Below are 24,055 nucleotides of genomic sequence, written 5' to 3'. Positions count from 1 at the left end.
ACTGGATTATTTATTACTTTAGTTAAGCACCTTAAAATAAATATCTTCATATTTTTAAAGAATATTATGATTCTTTTTGATGGAAGTAAATACATATATAAAGGTGAATTTACTAGGAAAACAATGTTTTCTAGAGGAAATTCGGATTAGCATTGATAAAATTTATACCAAAATGGTTGTTCTTTTACTGAATGCTGAGAGCAGGTAAAAGAAGGCAAAGGAATTCTCTAGTGAGAATCAAGTTAAAAATTTATTCCTGTATTTTAAAAATAGCATATTTTGACATTACTATTGTAGTCTATTTTATTTGAACTGAAATTTACTTTTTAAATAAAAATACTGATACATAAAAACATAAAATTGAATATAATCATGGGATACCATGTGATACTCTCATAAGTTTACATATTGAATAATGTTAAATAAAACTATCTCCTCAAACATTTATCATTTCCTTGAAAAAAACATTCACATTCTTGTATTTTAAAATACATAGTGAATTATTATATACAGTCTTCCTACTATTGATATTTCAGAACTTTTACTCCTATATAACTATAAATTAGTACTCATTGATTGACTTCCTATGTTTTAAATATGAATTTGGATTCTAGTTTTAATTGTGATACGAGCAATAGTTTATTTCCCCATAGCCAATACTCTACAACATGACACAGCAGAGTTGAACATGCCATATACATAGGCAACTTCTCTGTAGATAACATGAATTCTATGATGATTTGAAATGTACCTAATATTGTTTCCATTAAATTATGTTTAATGTATTATTAACTGCATGTAAAGAATTTATATAACATAAACTACGTTGGAGGTTTCAAATAGCAAGTTACTAATGACCTCCCTTGCGAAAAGTTCATAAGACGTGAAGTATTCACTATTAAGTAGCTTCTTTATTTCACCTTAGGGAATGCTGAAATGATTCCCAATGGGTAATTTAAGTGACCTATGCATTAAAAAAATAATGACTAAGATACCATAGAGACATGTTAAAATTCCATGCTGCTGAGTTTGTTTGGTTTAACAGAACAAATTTATTGAGAAAGATGGGAGTAAAAGAGAATCTTCCTTTACAGGTAATTTTATACAAAGAAACCCAAATCATGAATACAGGACTCAGTGAATTTGAACTGTGAATTTTTCAGGATAGAGACTATCATTCTCTGAAGAACATTTTGAGCTTGGGAGGCTATGGTAGAGGATCACAAGTTCAAAGTCAGCCTCAGCAACTTAGCAAGGCCCTAAACAACTCAGAGACTCTGTCTCTAATAAAAAGGGCAGAGGATGCAGCTCAGTGGTTGAGTGTCCCTGGGTTCAATCCCCAGTACCAAAAAAAAAAAAAAAAAAAGGAAGAAGAAGAACATTTTGAGTGCTGTGTTAAGTGTTCCTTAACAAAATTTCTCCCCAAAACCTTTACCCAACTGCCTATATTACCATCTATGTCTTTGAAGACATATGATTCTTCTCTCTCATTCAGTAGATCCTCTTAAACTTTAGCTCACATAAAACATAAATATTCAGTTTTTTAAACAGAAATAGAAATTGAATACAACATAAGTGGATAATCTTAAGTAAAAGAGTGTTTCATGTGATTTTTAATATGAAATAACAATAAATATTTGATAAACAAATAATTGATAAACGGTTAATTTAGGGGTTGTAAGTATTTGTTCTGTGCTTCAGGGTATTGTTTCATTTAAATCTATCAACAACCTGAAAGAAGACACAACTATAATTCTAATTTATAGGTAAGAGACTTGAGTTATAAAGGTAAAATAATTAGCCTTCTTAATAAAATGGAGAAAAAGAATCATTATTCTCAACATATAAAAATTAATTTGAGTTAGAGAGTCTACTTGCTGTCAAGATGGTATATATATAATGGACCAGATTTTCTTTCCCATCTGAAGTAATCATAAAATGAACAACATATCTGAAGTAAAAATGTTAAAACACTAGACATCAGGCAACGAAGGATGGTGATTCTTGAGAGTTGGGAAATATACAAGATGAACCCAGAGATTGTTCCAGCTTAATTCCCTGAAAGATTTCCCAGGGAAGGTACAGTGAGCAGAACCCCAGGGGGAACTCGGGAGACTTACAGAGTTGAAGGGGCAGAGTCCAAAGTCTGAACACCAAAGTTCAGAACCAGAAAGAAGAGAACAGCACCAAGGGACAGAAAGAATCCTAGAGCTATACATAAAGCACCTTGAGTTCACATCAGTATACACATGTAAGGAAACTGAGCCCAAGGAAAAGTCCCCATAAAGGACTGGCAGCAATAGGCCCTGACAGGAATACAAATATGCCTGTTCACACGAACCAGAGAGAAAACGTCATGAATCATGGCACAGTGGATACAGAACACTAAAGAGACTTCCCTCATGATGAGATATAATAAAGTCTAGATGGCACTATGCTAAGTATGCCTAAAAGGAACACAAAGGATAAAAATGTTAAATAACTGTGTCCCTGAATAAAGCTGAAGAATATTTATAAGAATACAAAAAATTTACACCCAAGAAGGTAAATCTTTATTGCTTGGCACATAATAAAAATTATCAATCATGCTAGGAGCAGGAAAATATGACCCCAAATAAGGGGGAAAATCAATCAAAAAGGACTCAAAAACTGAGAGATGCTAGAATTAACTGAAAAAATAAAACACACTGAAATGGTTATGTAACTACATCCTGTATTTCAAACGTTAAGTAGTAAATGTTGGTATTAGAACAAACTAAATGAAAATTCTAGAGATGGAAACTATCATATGTCAGATTAAAAACAACTTTGGATAAAGCTAACAGGTGATTAGATATTGCGGGGGGTAAAAAAGATTAGAACTTTATGATACAGCAGCAGAAACTACCAATATGAAACAGATAGGGTAATTTTAAAATTTTAAATAAGAAGAGAGGATTGTTAATATATGAGACCATTTCAAGTGGTTTTAAATACAGATATTTAAAGCTCCCAAAAGCTGGGAAATGTTTGGAGAAATAATGTACAAAAACTTTCCAAATTTGATGGAAACAATAAAGACACACATCCAAAAATGTCAATAAACATCAAGCACAATAAACAAAAACAGAGCAAGGCACATTATAATCAAATTGCCCCAAAAGAATTATGAGGGAAGAGAATACCTTCAAAGCAGCCACTGGAAGAAAAAGACATACTTTAAGTGTAATGGAAAAAAGATAAGAATGGCAGCATATTTCCTGTCAGAAACATTGTGACCAAGAAGATAGTGGTGTAACATCTTCTATGTGGGAAACACAAGTTTTATGTTATTGAAATTTTTTAAAAGATAATTAAATATTTAAACAAAATCATTAAAATGTGGTCTAGGGTTTACAATTGAAATAACAATAAAATCTATGATAATAACATTACAGGGTAAAATGGAAGTATAGTTTCCATAAAATTCTTGTATTAGTCATGAAGTACTATATCATTTATAGACTAGGACAAATGAAAGATGAATAATATAAACTCTAAAATAACAACAAAAATACCCAAAGAAAGCTGTAAGTAATAAGTCAAAAAAAGAGATAAAATGAAGTAACTTCTTTTAAAAAATGAATTGAAAAACAAGGTACAAAAGGAAAAGGGAAAGAAAGAACAGATTAGACAAGAAGGAAATAAATACCAAAATGAGACTTAAACCTAACCTTATCAATGACTAAATACAAATGCCCTAAATATTTCATTTAAAAGGCAGACAGATTGCCAGATTGCATTTAAAAAATGTACTTAACTAATATGCTGCTTTTAGGATGCTTAATATAAATTGGTTAAAAGTAAAAGCAAGTTAAAGAACTGGGAAAGATACACCATACTAAGATAATCAAAAGAAAGTTTGAGACACAATAGATTCCAAAGCACAGGATATCACTAATGACAGCCATTTCATAATGGAAATGCATTCACTTTACCAAGGGGATACAGCAATTCTAAATGTTTATGAACATTATAAAAGAGTCTCAACATGGAGCAAAAAACTAATGGAACTGCAAGGAGAAAAAACAAAGCCATGATTATACAGTAGAAGATTTCAATACTGTCTACTCAACAGTTAGTAGAAAAAGCAAATAAAAAATCAGGCTGGGTGCAGCGGCACTCCAGCAGCTCTGGAGGCTGAGGCAGGAGGATCATGAGTTCAAAGCCAGACTCAGCAAAAGCGAGGCACTAAGCAACTCAGTGAGACCCCGTCTCTAAACAAAATACAAAATAGGGCTGGGGGTGTGGCTCAGTGGTCGAGTGCTCCTGAGATCAATCGCTGGTCCCCCGGCAAAATCAGTAAGAATATACAAGATTTGAATAGCACAACCAACAAACTTGACCTCATTAACATTTATATACAATTCCACACCAGAATACACATCCTTTTCAAGTGTGTATGAAATATTTACCTACAAATGTGATTTTATAGACTAGATTATACACTATAAAAACCAGTCTAAATAGATGTAAAATCAAGTCATAGAAGTCACGTTTAATGACACCAATAGAATAAATTAGAAATCACATATAAAAGGATATATGCAAAAATCTTCAAATACTTGAAAAATAAATAAAACATTTCTAAATAATCTACGGATCAAAGAACAACTCAGAAGAAAAATTTGAAAGTATTTTTGTTGTGTAAATTTAAGGTATACAACATGAAACTTTGATACACATGTATATCAGGAAGTGATTACCACAGCCAGGCAAATACACATCCATCATTGACATAATTTTCCTTTTTATTACTTTGAAGTATTTAAAAATAATGAAAACACAGAATATTAAAAAAATCTGTGAATTGCAACTAATGTACCAATTAGGGGAAATTTTATAGCACTAAATAGCTATATTTGAAAATAAGAAAGGTCTGAAGTCAGTTATCTTGGTTTCCACATTAAGAAAAAGAGAGCCAGATGAAAATAAAGCAATATTATTCAAACAGAATCCAGTACAATATAAAATTATCATATTATCATTTACCTTTATCAAATGGGATTTATTCTAGTAAAGCCAGACTGTTTGATCACCCAAAAAGCAATTAATAAAAGATACATATTAACAGAGTAAGTGACAAAAACCACATGAAATCTCAACAGAAGCAGAAAAATACTAAACTCTTTACGAACTACATGAAAATGGGTACAAATTTTAGTTATTTCCTATAGTAAGTGCTATTCATTCAGTAAGATCACAATATATTTATTAAGTACCTACTATGCACCTGAGCCCAATTCTTGGGTCTACAAAATTATGAAGGAAAATAAGACAAAAAACCTTTGCTTAAGTGGAGATTATATCCTTGTAACTGTGGTTATCATCACTGCAATATCTTTTTTCTTCCCCTGGTCAGATCTTCTTTGTATAATACTGGCATTCTACTGGACTTCAACTTTGCCAACATGGTGCATTGTTACCATATATTCAATATATTATATTACTTTATCATCTTGTCATTACAGGTCTGTGCATTTTCTATTTCTATTTCTTAGTTCTAAATTATCTTAAAAATAATATTACTCTATTTCCCTTATTATCAGAAAAAGGCACTAAATTTTGTTTAAGTTCTAGGTTGTAAAACAATAGTGAAAAACAATAACAGTTAATTCTTGTGTGTTATACTTTTCAAAGCATTTTTTATATCAGTTTTCTCAATATCTCATTTTTTAAATTCTGCAGGTTTACCAGAAAGGGTAGCAATATCTTTATTTTATAGTTGAGGAAACTGAGGTCAAGAGAGGTTAAGTGATTTATCCATCATTTACAGTTATCTTTCTATGCAAAGATGATATTTTTCATATCCATTAATTTTCAGAGAGAGATTTTCATATATATATGCATTGTCTTTCTTGAATATAGTGGCATATGCTCAATTATTTCCTAATGGGACCCTTCAAGTACCTTCAATAATGAAAGCTTTCTAACATGCTCCTAAACTGTCTGTAATAGAGTCAATTCTAGAACATATATACTTGAACAATCTTCTCTGTTATAAGAGGATCAAACCAAACAAAGAGTGAGCAAGTGCCCTTGTTAGGAGTTAGATCAAGGAACTAAGAACTCATATTATTATAACATTAGAATCCAAAAGATGAAACATATTCCTTACACTTTTACAAAGTTACTTCATAAAAATAAATTCCCTTTAATGAAGGATTTTTTCAAAGTGTTATACAGGAATGCTAAAAAATATATATAACTTGCCTTTTGGACCTGTATCATGGAACTATGCAGTCAACTTAGCTAGAGAAATAATTATCTTACTCAAATTATTTAACAGAGACTAATTCAAAGCACTCAAAGTATATTCTGGAGATCATTTCACCCAAGTTTAGTGGAACTGCCTCTGCACAGCTGACAGGAAGAACGAAGGAAGGCTTTCCTCTGCTATAAATAAAATACAGAAGTATGAGAAGGGGAGCATTTGAAAGCTGGTTGATTTGCTGTTCCTCTTTTCAAAGTCACTAAATTAATGTGAAAATAATTCACATATTAAGTTGTTCAAGGATTTCTCCAATCACAAATCTTTGGAAAATAATTGACTGTCAACTCTTTCTAAAATAGTCACTATTATGAAATAATGTCAGTGGAGAAAAACTAACAAAAGCACTAAGATTATGTTTCAAGGCACATGCAGAGGTCATTTTACTTTAATTATATAGTGCCTTACTTTGGTAATTATAAAATATTCTCTGATAAAATTAGTTTCAGTTACAAATTTAAGTATGTATATTTCACACGGCCACCATTTTTCTTCAACATACTGTCAGAACGTCAGTTTTTAAATAATTACCATAAGTGGTATGACACCACTACTGTTCAAAGAATGGCCTCCATGAGAACTTAATGTCCCACTGGCTTCCTCAAAAGGCAATAGAAGGGATAAATAGTGGCAATACTTTGCCATCTTTAAAATACGAAATGAACATAATATCTTCAAATTGCAGGGTGACTTTTTAGAAATATTTAACACACGATTACATGAGCAATAATAATTAAATAATTAAATAATAATTAAATCTCTCCTAAATAGTTAGAAATGCAACAAAATTTCTAGCAGTTTTATTGTTTAAAAAATAGAGATGATTTTTAAATATGCATTCATAATGAAAAGTACTTATGTTAAAATGAAGATATTGTTATTTACAATAAAAAGAGACTCTGCTTACAGAATCCATTGCACAGGGCTGTTTGCTTACCTGTGCTTAAAAACTTGAATATGGAGAATGAATCTAAATCAGTGTTTGAATATAAAAATGAGAGGAAAAAAAAAAGAGGTTAAAATATCAAGTGGATAACCAAAGCTAGATATTGATGTACACATTAAAATAAGGCTAAACCAAATGCCAATGATAATAACAATAAGAACAGTTATTTGACCTGATGGAACATGTGCTATGTGCTATTATTCTTTCCATTTTAAGGTGGGTAAAATGAAACACTAGAGATTATAATACTTGTTCAAAGCCCTGTATATAGCAAAGAGTTGAGTTGATTCTAGGAATTATAACTAGAGAAGGTAAATTCTTAATTTTCTTTAAAAACTTCAAATTGTTTTGAACTAAATGCTTTTATCATTATATAATTTATATTATCAGTATAACAAGAACAGTAAGATAAACACATGAAGAAGCTACAAAATCCAAAATGTTTGTATAGCTGACATGTTTTTTAATTATATTTAATCATGTCTTACTTATGTTTGCCCCTTATATATGGATTAGCCTTTTCCCCACCATTGTACTGGTCCTGATCCTTTCCCTATTCATCCCTTCTGCTGATAGGAGAAGTGATGATTTGGAAACATCCCATATAGAGCATGGTTTATAGTCTTGCCTATTTCTTCTTTACTTCCTTCTATAAGAAAGATGTTCTAAGCATTCTTAGAAAGATAAACAATATCTTATCACTCTCCCTTTCCTGAGAATGAGTCTACTTTCCCCATTATCTCTTCTACTTACCTTCCCAATTTTTTTATTTATTTATTTATTTTTTATTTATTTATTTTTTTTTTTTTTTGCGGTACTGGGGATTGAACCCAGGGCGTTGTGCTTGCAAGGCAAGCACTCTACCGACTGAGCTATCTCCCCAGCCCCCTTCCCAAATTTTTGAAATAAAAATGTCACTCTCATTCATCCTTCTCTAGGGCTTCAGTAGAATCCTGGAGGCTAACACAATGAAAAACAGGTCTTCAGTCTTGCCAGTGTTGAATTGATTCACAGCAAATCTACCTATATCAAGACTAGAATGGACCTGGTCTAACCTTGGAATGGCAATGTGCAATCCAAGAGAAGCTGGGGCATGGAACCTTTCAGTCACAGACCTGTCTGTTAAGGAAGTCACAAGACTAGCACCTAGGATTGTTGGTGGCATAGAGACTGTGCGAGACAAAGAAATGGAGAGAGCAACAAAGGCAAAGAAAGAAAGATGTGAGATTGCTGTAACTGAGTCTAAGCCAGAGAAAAAGGATCCATAGAAGAACAAAAGCATTGTCCTTTTATTTAAACGACATAATATATTTCTTATTTCTCTGATCCTTTTGCTAATTTTTGTTTACAGATTTTCTTTTATTCCCTTCATTAATTGCATTTCTTTTGAGTTCTTCTTTGTTTTCTTCCTATTTTGAAGGTTTTATTTACTTCCTTAAAATTGGGCATTATCCTGAAAGATGGTCAGCAGGTAGGACACAGACATTCTCACATCCAGAATGTAGACTTTCACTTAATCCCCTAGTGACCAACCCTATTCCTCCTCCCAGTATCCCATATCACTGGTGTTAGGGTTTGGACATGAGGTGTCTCCCTGAATCTCATGTGTTAATGCAGGATTTTTTAGAGGTAAAGTGACTGAATTACAAAAGCTGTAACCTAATCAGTCCATCCTAGTTTAAATGGGTGGTAACCTGGCAAGTGGGGCCTGGCTGGAGGAGGCAGACCACTGGGGGTATGTCCTAGAAGGCTGCATCTTCTCTGTGGGTCCTACATCCATTTTCTCTGCTTCCTGGCTTCCCTGAGGGGAGCAACTTCCCTCCTTCATGCCCTTCCCCCGGTGTGCTGCCTCACCTTGGGCCCAGAGCAATAGAAACTGTCATCTGTGGACTGTGGTTCTGAAACTATGAGCCCTAAATAAATTTTTTCCTCCTTTAAGCTGTTTTTATCAGGCATTCTGGTGATAGTCACATAAAGCTGACTAAAACACCGGGTGTCCCAAATTCTCAAATTCCTATGGCTTTATTTCTACAAATAATCAGCTTCTCAAACACTGCTGGACAAGAAAGGAACTCCCTTAGTGTATAGGGTGGTGAGGGAAGGAGAGAGGTGTGATTAGTAATCAGATATCTAAACATATTTCCAACCAACCATTATAGTCAGCCCTTAACTTCATCCCCACCCATTAACCCTGAACTCTTTAGAGTTCGGGGAACAAAATATATTGCTTCTCAATATCACTCTCTCTTCAGACACTGAATGTGAATTTCCTCCATGGTACTAACTTCTTCACATATTCCAAAAATGTGTTGACACTCCTTCTCTGCAATTTCCTTCTCTCCTATTCCCTTTCTCCTATGTGTTCATACTTTAAACCTTTATTGCTACTTTAATGACATTTCCAGAAGTAATGGAAATAAACATATGTTTATTATTTGATGTTTTGGAAACATGGATAATCTTTAGTATATCATAAAATATAAGACATACCCTTATAGCAGCAAGCATGTCTTGGGCATTTTATACTAAATTATGATATTTACTCACTGAAATACATTTTCTTATATAGTGAGGAGTTATATTATTTCTAGTTTATTAATATTTCCCCAGGAATAAATGGTAACTTTTTTCATATTTTATTCCATCTCTAGAGAGATTTTTCTCCTTTGATCTATTTCTGTGATTAATTGTTAATGAATTCTTAACTCAGCCACCACTGGTTTAGGTGAATTATTTCATTAAGATATTGCTAAATTTAATTTGCTATTTCACACTTAGATTTTTTGTCTATATATTTAAAACTAGATTGGAGTGTGGATATATTTTTGGTGATGTGATACTTTGTCAGATTTTAGACTCAGGTTTATGACTTTCAAATTAATTAATTTCAAATTAACCATTAATTGGGATGCTTTTTACGGAAGTCTATTCATAAAAACAAGAACTTACATTTTAAAAATTGAAAAATTTACTGATAAAAAGTTTGAGGAATAATTTTTAAATCACAATTTTTCACTTTCTTCCACTTCAAATATTGCAGTTTTACACTCTGAAATTATGAGTAGTTAACCATTGACATTTTTCCTGCCATCATGTTTCACAGTAAATCAGCTTATAATTTTGATTTGTATTAAATTTAGAAGTTCATTTCAACTTATTTATCCATTTTTTAAATAATTGTGCTTTATATTTTTAGGGAGACTATACCCATAAGTTTTAAATCGTTACTTTTAAGAAACAGTTTTGCAGGCTGGGGATGTAGCTCAGTTGGTAGAGTGCTTGCCTCAAATGCACAAGGCCCTGGGTTCAATCCCCAGCACCGCAAAAAAAAAAAAAAAAAAACCACTTTTGTTTGTTTCTTTAAATTTTATTGTGGATCACATCTCATTACTCTCAATATTATAATATGTATAAATTTTATTTAATTCTTAAATATTCCTATTTTGTGTGAGGGTAGTCTTTTTTTCTTTTATTATTAATTTTTTATTTGTTCAATAATTTTTTATTTGTTCTAATTAGTTGTACATGACAGTAGAATGTATTTATACATCTTGATAGATCATACATAAATGGAATGTAATCTCTCATTTTTCTGATTATACATATTGTAGGACCACGTTGGTCATGCCGTCATATGTGTACATGAGGTAATAATGTTTGTTTCACTCTACTATCCTTCCTACCTCCATACCCTTTCCCCTCCCTTCACTCCCCTCTACCTAGTATATGCTTCCCTAGTCCCCTGCCTTATGGTGAATTAGCATCCACGTATCAGAGAAAACATTCAGTCTTTCATTTTTTGGGTTTGGCTTATTTCACTTAGCATGATATTCTCCAACATATTGACAACATTTAAGACTATATATTTGCAATGAGTATAACTTTGACTGAATCTCATGAGAGATTTTGGTTTTTCACTGAATCGTATTATTATTCTCTTAAAAAAACATGATTACAGTTTCAATTTCCTCTGATCCTGCAGATTTTAATGGCTTATTTCTTCCAACTATTTGTGTGTCATTCTTTGTTATTAATTTCTAGTTTCATATTATGATATGATATACAAGGTATCTTTTGGCATATAAATTAATGCCTGATGATATCAGTAATCAAATATGGTATGAAATAAATTTGAGCATAAAATAAATTTAGGCTTCCAAAACTACAGTAAATATTTTGAGAAGGGATTCTGGAGTGAGTTTATGTCCGCAGAACTAGATGTTTTTATCAAGGGGTCTTTCACATCTGAAATTAAGCCTGGTCTCCACTTTCCTAATATTATAAAATATACATAGATTTCTCTACCTGTAACAAAACTACTTGTTCACAGTCTACTCAATGTGAAAAGGGATGAGCATGGTGATCTACACCTGCATCCCACCTACTGGAAGGTTGAGGCAGGAGGATCATAGGTTGAAGGCCATCTTAGGCAACTTAGTGAGTCCTTGTCTGAAAATACTATTTTTAAGAAGGATGGGATGCATTATTAGAGCACTTGCCTAGCATGCACAAGGCTCTCCATTTAATCTCCAGTAAAATACACACACACGCACACACAGTTGAATATGAAAAGGAATGACTTCCTTCAACTCAAAAAGATAAATGAAATTGAGATGTGGATTTTTCAATAATTTTAAATAACCACTATCTTTAATTCTTTGCATGTGTCTTACCAATGCATTAATTGAAATCCACAAAGGCTCAATGATGGACCTATCATTCCACATCTAGTATAGAGTGGCCAGGAGGCACAATAAATTTTTGGATCCTGGTACTATAGTTCCTTTCCTACGTGCCCTCTCCTTTTATTGGTTCAATTGTTGAATATACTCACTAATTTTAAGGATTTTTCATTAATTATATTGGAACAGCCATATACTTGAAGAGAAGCAATAGTCAAGTTTAAATAATGAGGTTTCTGTCTTTTTGTTGTTGTTGTTTAGAAAAATCAGAGAAAGAGATATTTAAGCACAGCTACAATCTATAGACACTTCATGAAATGAAAAATTGACCTAAAGGTGTAATAAAGAAGCCTCTCAGAGGAGCTATGGCTACAAAGGTCACTTCATAATATTTACTAGTCAATCTTATTTGCACCAGAATATTTTGGTCCTTAGTTTGAGATATTTAAATAAGAAAGTAATCAGGGACATTATTAAGTATCTGTATAAATTTCTCACTCCTCTTCTAGAAAAAAAATTTAATTAGAATCCCAAAGAAATGGACTACACTAATTTTAAGCAAGTTTAAATGTTTGGATGGCTAGCAAATGTGTTTTTGGAAATTGTATTGAGCTGAGAGACGTCTAGTCTTAGTGTTTTGGTCCTGTCTCTGTGATCTGAACATCTCATACTAGATGCTTCCCTAGACTTCCCAGTCCTGAGAAGCTCTGCATGGGTGATAACTACCATCCCATGGAGCTAGCTTTTTGTGGACGTGAGTTTTCAGATGAAAACTGTTTTTTGTTTGTTTGTTTGTTTTTATTTATTTCAAGTAATATCTATTGAGAAAGAGTAATGCCAGATAACAATGCTAGGTGATGAGTTATGCCATTTAAAAGGGATCCTATCCCTAACAAACTTCTCGTAGCAGTCACTACTTCTGCACTTCAAAGAAGATGGTTAATGTGCAATTTTTTAAAAATATCATTATTCTAATATTGTGTGTATGTGAACATAATAGATATTTTGTACTTCTTTGGGAGTTAAAATTGATAAAAAACAAAAAGCAAATACATTAAACATTTCTGTTACATTCTGCAAGCAATAGTAAAGGATCCAAAATTACATTTCACTGCACACCTAATAAATGGCAGTGCTGTATTATTCAGGTCCATTTTTGTCTGAGGTGATTAGAGGTATTTGAAGTTTTAAATGAAAATATATTTACAAAAACAAGAAAACTGAGCATATAACCTTTTCTTTTTCTTAAAAAAGACAATATTCTGGTATGCTGATAATAGCAGAGATTAATAACCAAAGTAAAAGGATAATTAAGAGTGGATATTTAAAATAAATGGAATTCAAAAATGTATGAAATGCTTGACTGTTTGACTAAAATTAGGCAATTAATCTGAATATGACTGATGGGAATGATGCTGAAGGAATAAATAAAACAAAGCAACTCTGATAATTTCAATCAAGTTAGGTCTTTCAATCCTCCCATTACCTTCTGAGAGCGATACCTGAAATGAGAACCTACAATAAGTTTCTCGTATCTACTTATGGTTGAAGAAACAAAGAAATCAGTTTTTAGCTGGTCAGCTCAGACTGTCCTCATGAATCACGTCTGTGAAAGCCCTGTTGGTCTTTAATTTCCCTGATTCTCCTCAGGGTTGTTTGCCTTGTGTTAGTAAACCCAGGATGCCACCGTGCAATCGCTGCTCTGCCATTTGTTTCAGATTCCTACATGCTCCGATTTGCATAACGTTATTGTTTTGTGGATTCTAAGCTTATGAATTTATTACCAAGGCACCTGCCAGTGTTACTGTATTTAAGGAACTGTCAGCAGTTTCTATTTTGGGGTTTTAAGTTAGCTACAAAAATTCACTCTGGGTTGAATTTTGGCATGTGTTATAGGGTAACAAAACCAAAAGTGAATTATTTTTAGAAAAAGGGAGGCAGTGGAGGGGAAATAGTTCTTGGTTGGTTTCCCCTCCTCCTCTTCCTTGAGGTAGAAATATAAAATATAGAAGTTGGTGGTTACAGAAGTATTCTGAGTGATTAACTCTCTTCAGTTTTTCTGAAGTACATATCTTTTTCAACCCATTAGTCAACATTGCAGATTAATGCCTTGAGCTATTGCAGCAAAATATTAAAATCATCTCTTCTAGTCAGAGACAATACATCTTGTATATGAATTAATTTTAATAGTGGAACAGCAACTTTGGGAGGAAAAAACGTGTACACTGTAGGGAAGATTAGACTAGAACCAACAACAAGTTTCAGACTCTTGGCCAACATGAATGCATCTGAGATACAACCTTCAAGGGTTCCTCTTGCTAGATATATATATGCTCACCACCAACATACAGAGATTCACTAAACAGACAAGAATTAGGTATTCTCTGAGTTTCATTTATTGTTGAAGTTTTATCTCTGTAAATAATCTTGGAAGTAGCACGTCTAGTATTTCCAAAGCAAAAATAATAAGAATGTTATAGCTGACTAGATAGTGGTACCAACTGATTACATATATCTTGAGCACTTCTGGAGAATAGGCACTGAGCTAAAAAGTTGGGTTAGTAAGCTTATATAAAATACTGGACAGCAAGGTGAGTATATTGTGAAGTGGAGAAAAAGGAACAAAAACGATAATCTATATTCAAGCATTGTCAATGGGAAGCATATTGTGGTCCAGTCTTGAGCAGTCTGGTCCCTCTGGCAGGTGCATCACTTTTATAGAAATGGAGGCACCAGACTATCAGAGAACAGTATCATCAAACATGCCAAACATGAACTCATACAATTCACTCTCAAGCCCATCCTCACCAAGTGACCTTCTAACTATACTTTGATACCCTATAGAGAAAATGCCAGTAAATCAGCACTGAGTTGGTGTACCTGTGTACTCTAAATGAGTTTGATTAAAGAATTCATATAAACCAATATATTTGCATTTTGGTTCTTATATGAATACCTTGGGAGTTTGGTTAATGCAAGCCTTGCCCTGTATGACAGGGCTGTCCCAATATGCTAATCCAGGAAGTGTCAGGATGACCACTGCTAAACTCCACTGTGAGTCTGGAAAATGTGAGTCTAGCCCCAGCACCTAACAAGCACTTTTTAATAAATGAATGAGCAAAGGCAATGCCACCTTGTGAAACCCCTGGAGGGTAGCCACTTCTCCTATTAGCACACTTAAGTTGCTGTGTGGTTTTCCCTCCAATTTCAACAGGAACTAAAATTCAAAGAGAGAAATAGTCATGGTTTAAGTTTTTACAATTTCATTTTATTTTAATGAACTCAATAAAAAAAGAAGCTAAAGCAGAGGTTTCTAAACTATACCTCATTTCCACTCTGATGTTTTCCAGTCATAATTACTGCTTAAATAAATATTCTTCAAACCATGTTAGATTTTTTCCTATTTGTTGGCAGTTGATTACTGAAAGGCACCTTAGGATACTTCTAACACAACCTCCCTTTTTACAAAGGAGCAAATTGATGTTATTATTTCATCTAATCTTACAACAATAAAAAAAGGAAACAAGTACCAAAAGAAGACTAAAATAACCAAGAACATGTTCTCTACTAATTAAGATCAGGAAGTTTGATGAATGTGAGGTAGTTAGGAAACAGAAAATTATTTCAAAGAGACTTGCTTTTTTTTTTTTTTTTTTTTTTGCTGTTTATCCAACTTGAGTTGGTAGGCTGTTCAATTGGGGCCTTCAATTTTCTGGTTATTAATAGTTTTAATTAACTTTTTCATATTTATGTGATGATATAAAACAACAAGTTCATTCAAAATTTTTTTAAGGTTTTGTTTTTTAAGCATAAAAATTTGGACCCCAAGATGAGGTGTCATGCATTCTGTGTTTTGTTTTGTGATTGTTTTAATTGGTGTAACATTCCAAATTTTGGCTTTGACTATTATTTTGAATCATATTGCAACTGCCATATCTGTAGGTCAGAAATGGTCAAATATCTACAATTACATATGGCCCAAATTAATGCTTGCTGAAAAATGTAGTTTTTTTCTACAAATCAGCTATCTTCTTTTCTGGCCAACAGTATCTGGATTCTGATATGCAAACAAAGAATAAAACCATCCTAATTGCCAGATTAAATTTAATTTATAGCAAGTAACTCTACTTATCATAAGAAATAAGTTTGTTTCCCTAAAAACAAGTAGTTATAATCATATAAGCATTCCATGTACTAATTAAAAATGAAAAAAGATGTTTCTTTACTAAATAAGTCTAATAATCAGTAAATCAAATGTGAAGTTGGCTCATTATATAAAAATCAATGTAAGGGCTGAGGTGGGTAGCTTAGTGGTCAAGCTCTTCCCTAGAATGTGTCAATCCCCAGAAACCCTCCCCCCCCCACACACACAAAAGAATGAATACACAGAAATCAGGGTAAGAATTCATTTATGGATATCTTGTCAGATAGCTATATGGATTTTAATGGGTTATTAGCAGATGGGAACTATTTTAAAAATTTCTTCAACTCTTTTTTTTTTTTTTTTGCGGTGCTGGGGATCAAACTCAGGGACTTGTGCTTGCAACACAAGCACTCTACCAACTGAGCTATCTCCTCAGCCCCTTCTTCAACTCTTAATCAATTTTATAAATACCATGAGACATCTAAAATCCAAAGTCCTAAGAAAATGTAGAGATGATGAAAAATAATATATTTGGGGTAAAGGTCTTTGCTTATCTGAATAATCCATGGAATAATCGTTCAATACACTACCTAACATCAGCTCTCCTATGAATTCTATGAAGTCGTCAGATTTCTGCAAAATTTTTATCCTACACAAAAGGAAATATAACCACAAAGAAGTAGTTTGCAAAGATTGACTTGCACCAAAGAAAACAGCCCACAGAGTTACACAACTCTTAACCTGCCATTCTTAGAGTTGTTAAAACTCTGAAAAATTTTAAAGCGAGAACTGAGGGTGTGGCTTAGTGGTAGAGCCCTTGCCTAGCACATGTGAGGCACTGGGTTCACCTCAGAACCATGTAAAAATAAAGAAATAAAATAAAGGTAAAAAAAATTTTAAGTGATGGTGAATCCACGTATACATTCATTTGGGTTATAGATGAAATGCTACATTTTCAACATACTCCTATTACTCTTCATTCTAGGCACTGACAATATGATAGTATGTATTTTTTTGAGGGGACAAAATCAAAAACATCTAAGAGCAGAAGAGGAATTGAGAACTGATAATTTCCTAAAAATAAAATTAATATCAATTTAATTAGCATAAATAGCCAAGAAAATAATATAAATACTTCTTAATATCAATTATCCAAGTTTCCCTTGTCCCAAACAATTTGTAAAAGCTCCTGAGAATGTTATCATTTTAAAGATATATTCTTTTAAGTAATTTTATTAAAATATCTAACATTTGAAAAAATAAGTAGGAAGTGTCACTTTGAATTAAGTTCTGAAAGTAAAAACCAAAACTTCTGCTTGCAAAAATGCAACCTGAAATAAGACAATAATATATCTTTACAGTCCCTAATAATATATACAAAATACAATCAACCATGAATAATTTTGGTCCAATTTGTCACCTGAAAAGGGGATTCACTATTTACACTTATGTTAGCAAGAACAAAACTCCAGCAGAATTTATTTACTTTCATTAAACATCATTAATGTAGCCAATGACAAAAATCCATTCTTTATTATTTTTGCTTATATTATATGAGGTTATGTGGTTTTTAACAACAAATGGAAGAGAAATTATACTACACTTGAAAAGTTTATATGCTAATTTTCAAAAGCAAAATGAGTTTCAAAAATAATCAGTTCATTATGGTGATTATATGGAACTTTATCATCTTTCACTAAATTACTTTAGTTAAGGCTATTCTTGTAATTTGCAATGGTCAACTTGAAAAGATAAAATTATTACTATTAAAATTTAATAAGTCAATGTTTTGTTCATAATGTCAACAAAGATAATTATTTTTTTGTTTTGTTCCTTATTTTTTGTATTTTAAAAATGGAGTTTTCCTTTCCAAAGTTCTGAGCTTTGAAAATTAAACTAACTGCAATATTTCCACTAATGTGCTTGTTCTCTTGACCCCTCTATCCATAGTCTACTTTATCCCATAGACTTAAAATTATTGCATCATTTTTATTACCTTCTGGTACTTCTTGTTCTTTTACTTTCAGACAACAGATTCAACTTATATTTGTGGGTCATTTGTTCATAACATAAATGAACAAATTAAGTTATGGTAAGTTCTGTGGTTTATAGCATTTGAGGATGCAGAAAAGAAAAAGCATTCATTGTAACTTTAAGAACTTTCAACTTGATCTTCAGAAAAAGAACTTCATACTATTTTCAGTTTGAGCTTAAAACAATCTGTTGTATTTTAGAATTTGGTGAGGATGCCTCATGTCATTTATCACATTATACCCTGCATTATAATTATTTCTGTAAATACTAAAGTTTTTTCAGAGACCTCCAAGCTGCACAGAGGCAAGAGCTGTTTACTTATTCGTCTTTCCATGCTTCACAGTAATACTCTTCAAATTTAATGTGTACTTAAATCACCCAGGGATCTCGTTAGAAAGTAGATTCTGTTTGATAGTTCTGAGATGGGGCCCCAAACATGGCAATTTTGACCTACTGCAAGGTTATGCTGACATTGCTAGTCTGAGAACCACACTGTGAGTAGCAAGGGCATACAGCGCCCAACTGAAGTCATAAGCCACTTAAAGATATTTCAATTTTCCTTGCAAGAAATGCCTAGTTAGCTTTTATAGAAAGTTAATACTATGGAGTATCTACACTGTGCCAAATATAGTGATAATTCTCATCCTTATGAGGAAGGTAATATTATTATCTGCATTTTACAGATAGGAACATTAGGACACTAAGAGGTGAAGTCATTTAATCCAGGTTTGCCAGAGTCCAAAGTCTCTGTTTATAGGCAAATCCTGTTTCCTCTTAGTATCTCATCAACATAATAAAGGAGTCATCTTGGATGCACTTTCCTTCTCTCTCTTGGATGCACTTTCCTCCTCTCTCATCTATCAAGGTCCAGCAGGATGCCACTTTATTTATTTGTTTATTTTACTTCCCCCACTTTGTATAATTTCCTATAGACTGAAAGTATATGTACTCCCTCCAAGTTACCTTTGTTGGAATCTCATACTCACAAGATAGTTTTAGGATGCTAGGCCTTTGAAAGCTGACTAAGTCATGAGAGCAAAGTCCTCATGCATGGGATTTGGTCCCTATAAAACAGGCATCACAGAGCTCCCTCACCCATTCCCTCAGGTGAGCATACAGTGAGAAGAGAGGCAACTATGAGCCAATAAACAGGTCCTCACCAGACACAGAATCTGCCAGCACCTGGCTCCCCCTCTGCGTCCCCCCATAATTCTTTCATCCTGCTAGTGTAACACTTGCCAGAATGTCACTGTTGTCTGGGTGGGGGATCCCCTGATCTTCTTTGCCAGGGGTCAAAAGCTTCAGATTTGGAACATAGTGTTATCTGTTGTTGATGTCCAATGCCTAAACATGGGACCTTCTCAAAGACAGAACGCCCAGACACTGTTACAGGGGTTCAAGTCTCTCTGTTTGGGGTTAGAGCCTAGGTATCAGCATTGCTTGTAAAACTCCCCCAGAGGATTCCAAGGTGCTTCCAGGTACAAATTCCTCCTGCTGAGCCTCACAGAACACAGTAAGGACTTGAATTTCACTCTCACAAGATCCCTCTAGCTGATGAGCTCAGAATTGTCTATAGGGAAGAGGGTCAAAGCCAGGGGCTGGGCAATTGAGTCAGAGGCCACTGTAATAAAATGGCTAAGAGAGAACAGTGACCTGGGCCACAGTCATGCCTGGGGAATAAAGAGACAGGTCATGGACCTAAATACACTTTTCACAATAGAGTCAATAAGAATTAAAGAGGGCTGAGGCTAGTGGCTCAGTGGTAGACCACTTGCCTCGCATGTGTGAGGCACTCGATTTGATTCTCAACACTGCACATAAATAAGTGAATTAAATAAAGGTTCATCAACAACTAAAAAATGTGTGTGTATGTTAAAATAAATAAAAAAGAATTAAAGACAATTGGATATGGGGCTGGAAGCTAGAAATGGACTAAGGACATTTGAGGTTTTCAGCTTGAGCAACTCTAAGAGTAGGCTTTCTACTTGTTAAGATAAAGAAGGCTTCAGAGGAAGTAAGTAGCATGTAAATGGTTGACACTGTTTGTCCGAGAAGTAGGCCAACTATCCCCAAGGCCCATGTCATTTAAAATGAAGCCTGCCATTTAGTAATGGGGTTTTATTCCCCTTCCTACTCTGTTCTGTCTGCCACCTTTCCCTAAACCTCTCTTCCCCAAGCCAACTTTCCAGCTCTTCCTGAAGTCCCCCTTTTACCTCAAAGATCCTTTCTCAAGTTTCCCTATGTTTACTGCATCTTTTTTCTCCCAGGGGGCTGCTATTCTTGTTTCTTCCTCCATCTTGAGAGTAGCTGCCATTTTCCTCTCTCCTTCACTAACCCAATGGATTGCCCCATTATGTTCTCAAATCCCTGCTTACTATTATCCAGGTTTGCCTACTTTCTCCTCCAGCACTAAAATACTTTGGTTGCCCATCAGCAAATCAGCATAAGCCATACTAACATTCTGCCAAGAAGAGAACAAATAAAAAACTAACTTTACCACTTCCTATAAAATTGAACTTTTATTTTTTTTTATTTAGATTAAACTTTTTCAATATGAAAACAAAATCTCTTGCTAAGTAAGAAACGTGAGTTATGGTGAATCAAAAATAGTATGTTCTCATTAAGTAAACCCTGAAATTTATTTTTACATACAAACTGAAGATGTATCTAACTATACTCCTGAGGGGAAACTGAACTCTGCGGCATCTGATAAAGTAATCCACAAAAATAAGTCACTCTGTGTTAGTTTATGATCATGGAAATTACATTCAATACTTCTTCTTCCATACCTAAAATCACTTTTCTCTTATTCCCAAAGTCTGTGAATATGAAAAAGAAATAAGCTGAGTGATCCAAATTGTGTTGCTTGCATTTGAATTCTAAAGTCCTAGACCAGTAATTTTCTAATTGTGCCACACTTTACAGATGAAGTGTTTAATGAAACTAAATCTACAGAGAAGGAGGAATGATTTTAATATCAGCTTTACCTTTGAGTGATATTGTTCTACTTGTTATTGTCAGAAGATGGTTCAAATAAAAGAGAAAGGCCCTTGGGAAGCTGAGTGATCTGAGAGCAATACATTTCTTCTACTAGAACTCTCAAAGGAATTCCTACCTCAAAGAAGAGTAAAATAAATTTAAGTAGCTTGAAAAGTTAAATATCTTTGAAAATGAGGCTAATACATAATGGAAAACAGAAATATTTCAATTTCTGCCCTACTTTTTATATAAATTCTAAATGAAATATTCAAAGCAATAAAATAAAGTTACCACTCTGCAATTTAAAAGAAATGGAACCAACATTTATATGGTTCTATTGTGCACCAGGGTGCATCTCATCTGTGGCTCACTATATAATTTGATTGGAACTTGGCTTGTTCAGGAAAGAAAAGTTAATAAGGCAATTATTCATGCACTCACCGCCCAAGTCAGACAGGAACCTGAGTCTTCAAAAAGGCATAGTATGTGAAGGAATAACCCTCCACAACTCACCAGTATGCACCATTTCTGAACTAAATCAAACCATTTTCCCATTCAATCTTATTCCTGTAATTCCATAATCATACAAATCGTTTTCAAAAGCATACAAAATGATTCTGTGGTTCACATGGAATATCTTTAGCAACATAAAAGCATATCACTGCTTTAGAATAGCCTGTTGTTGAGCTGATTATCATTTTTTAGCTCATCTTCATGTTTTTTCTTTTCCTCTCTCTTGCATAGTGCATGAACTCTGATAATCATTAAAAAGGCACGTGAGCCACAAGGCAGTTAAGAGAGGAAAGTGAATTGATCATGAGAGGGTAGGATGGAAGCACATGAAGGTCCTGAAGATCTGGAGTGAACCAGCGAGGAAAAGAATAGCATGAAAGGGAAGAGACAAAAAAAAAGTAGTTGTAAATACTAAGAACAATTTCCATCTGTTTCGCTATTTGGACTCAAGCCAGATCTGACTTGAGTGGGAAAAACTCTGAGACATCTATAGAACTTGCCTTATTTATATCAAAGTCCTTAGGCACTGAAATGTGGAAAGAGAAAACTACTAGGTCAAATCATATGAAACTGCCTATCTTATAAAAATGGGAACCGTGTATGGTTCAACCTAAGACAAATATTTTTATAGCAATGCTAGTTATCTCCTTGATTATCTCTCCTCTCTCTTCCTCCCAAACATGATTTAAATAAATATGCTTGGAAATAGGCAATGAGAAAACTTCCCTAAAGAAGCTAGAGCACTGCTTGAGTTCACACAGCTAGCCAAGAACCAGCTAGCAGGAACCAGCAATCAGGGTCTCCCACCCCAACCCCTGTACAACCAGGCTGGTGCCCTTCTACAGAACCCTTGTGACAATTTGTGGATAGGAGGATGTCCAAAGAGAGAAATGGAGAGTAAGGAAGAGCAAATGTCAAACTTATCTGCACACTCACAATTTCACCAAAGGACAAAATTATATCTACCAAAATAGAACTCCCTTCCTCCTCATGTCCCAGAGAACAATGAAGGAATAAAAATGAGTCAGCAGAAAGAATGACAGTTGCCATAAGTTAGTGGCATTTTTTAGAATAAATCCCAAGTTTGCCAAATTCAGGAGTCCTCTCCTAGTGATTAGTCAATGTGATTGACAATAGGGAATACTTAAAAGAGACACTGGTCCTGCAGCTACACATTTTCAGGAGTGGACAAGGAAGCCAGTACAAAGGATTTTGTACTCAGTCATTATTACTGTCCTGAAAAATAAGAGCTCACACCATTCACAGTAAAGCTCCTCCATTAGCTGAAAGTTACAGAGAGATTTTGAAGTCCACAGAGGTGCTTCTAGTGGATTTAATAAGATCAACCAAGGATCACATAGAAGGAGGAAGACAAAGAGTACAGTCCAATTAGCTGGTCAACACAATTAATCTCATAAGCAGATAAAAAAAATTTAATTGGCTGTTACTCTAAGCATCCTTGATGGTCACTGGACACCTGAATGTGTTTGAATGTCCTTAAGACTTTTCTCCTACAGATTTGCTGATGAGCCTGTTAAAAAGCCAGGCTGCCTATGGAGAGCAGCAGGTGCAGAAATAACAGACTACAGAGTAAGAGAAAATCTTTTGTTCCCACTATCTTGAGTTGTTAAGGTTAAAATTTAAAACTGAAAATTGGTCAACACTGACAAAAACCTGCTACATTAACTAAAATAGAGTCTCTATGTGAAAAAGAAAATTACTTTTCTCACTCAGTTTGTACTCCAAGGAGGGGAAATCAAAATATTGGGTGAATGTTGAGATTGTCTACTGTTAATGGTAATACATTTAGTTTTAATAACTGCAAAGAAATCTTTCAAAAACCTTCAACGACCATTTCAGTAATATTTAAACTTGCCTCATGATGACAAATACATCTTTACCTTCTTTTCAAAACTGGATGACTAAAAACTTTTTCAAGGAATGGAATAGAGGTGACTCTTAAATTCAGTTTTTCCTATACTTTGGCCAGAGCTAAATTTTATACACACACACACACACACACACACACACACACACACACAGATGACTTTTAAAAGTCAAATAAAGAAATTATATTTAGCACAGCATTTACAATGGTGATTTTTCATTCCAATAATGATAGAAACTCATAAATTTTAGGCTTTGCAAGAATAAGCAGATTTGTTTGGTTTATTTTTAAACTTATAGGCATCAACAAATAGCATAGTTTCCAAATATTTTATTTGATCTGATTTTTTTTTAAATCTGGCTGGGAATTTGCTTAAAACATTCACAAGTTTCCATTTTATTGGTTGCTAGATGAGTTTTTATCTGTGGATACATTATGTCTACTCTTAAATTGCTTTTTTGGCTTTATAGTTTACATTTAAATGCATAAGCATAAAAAGAAGAAGAAAATAACTAAAAGCTACTTAAGATATGAGATGCAATTTCGAAAGCTTTACTGAAACACAAACTAATCTTCACCA

At 33.6% G+C, this 24,055-nt stretch overlaps 1 protein-coding gene and 1 non-coding gene across 12 annotated transcripts in view; one reads left to right on the top strand and one right to left on the bottom strand.

Moving 5' to 3' along the window:
• Positions 1–24,055, bottom strand: part of Hdac9 (histone deacetylase 9) — a 701,371-nt gene that overhangs the window by 466,874 nt on the left and 210,442 nt on the right. The window lies entirely within an intron of this gene.
• Positions 10,487–10,560, top strand: Trnal-caa (transfer RNA leucine (anticodon CAA)). Its single transcript has one exon. It is a non-coding gene; the product is annotated as a tRNA-Leu (tRNA).

This window comes from Sciurus carolinensis, chromosome 8, assembly GCF_902686445.1.
Source record: "Sciurus carolinensis chromosome 8, mSciCar1.2, whole genome shotgun sequence".
In the NCBI taxonomy this organism is placed as follows: Eukaryota; Metazoa; Chordata; class Mammalia; order Rodentia; family Sciuridae; genus Sciurus; species Sciurus carolinensis.
Note: the sequence above shows the minus strand (reverse complement) of the source record. Positions and strands in the feature narration are given on the sequence as shown.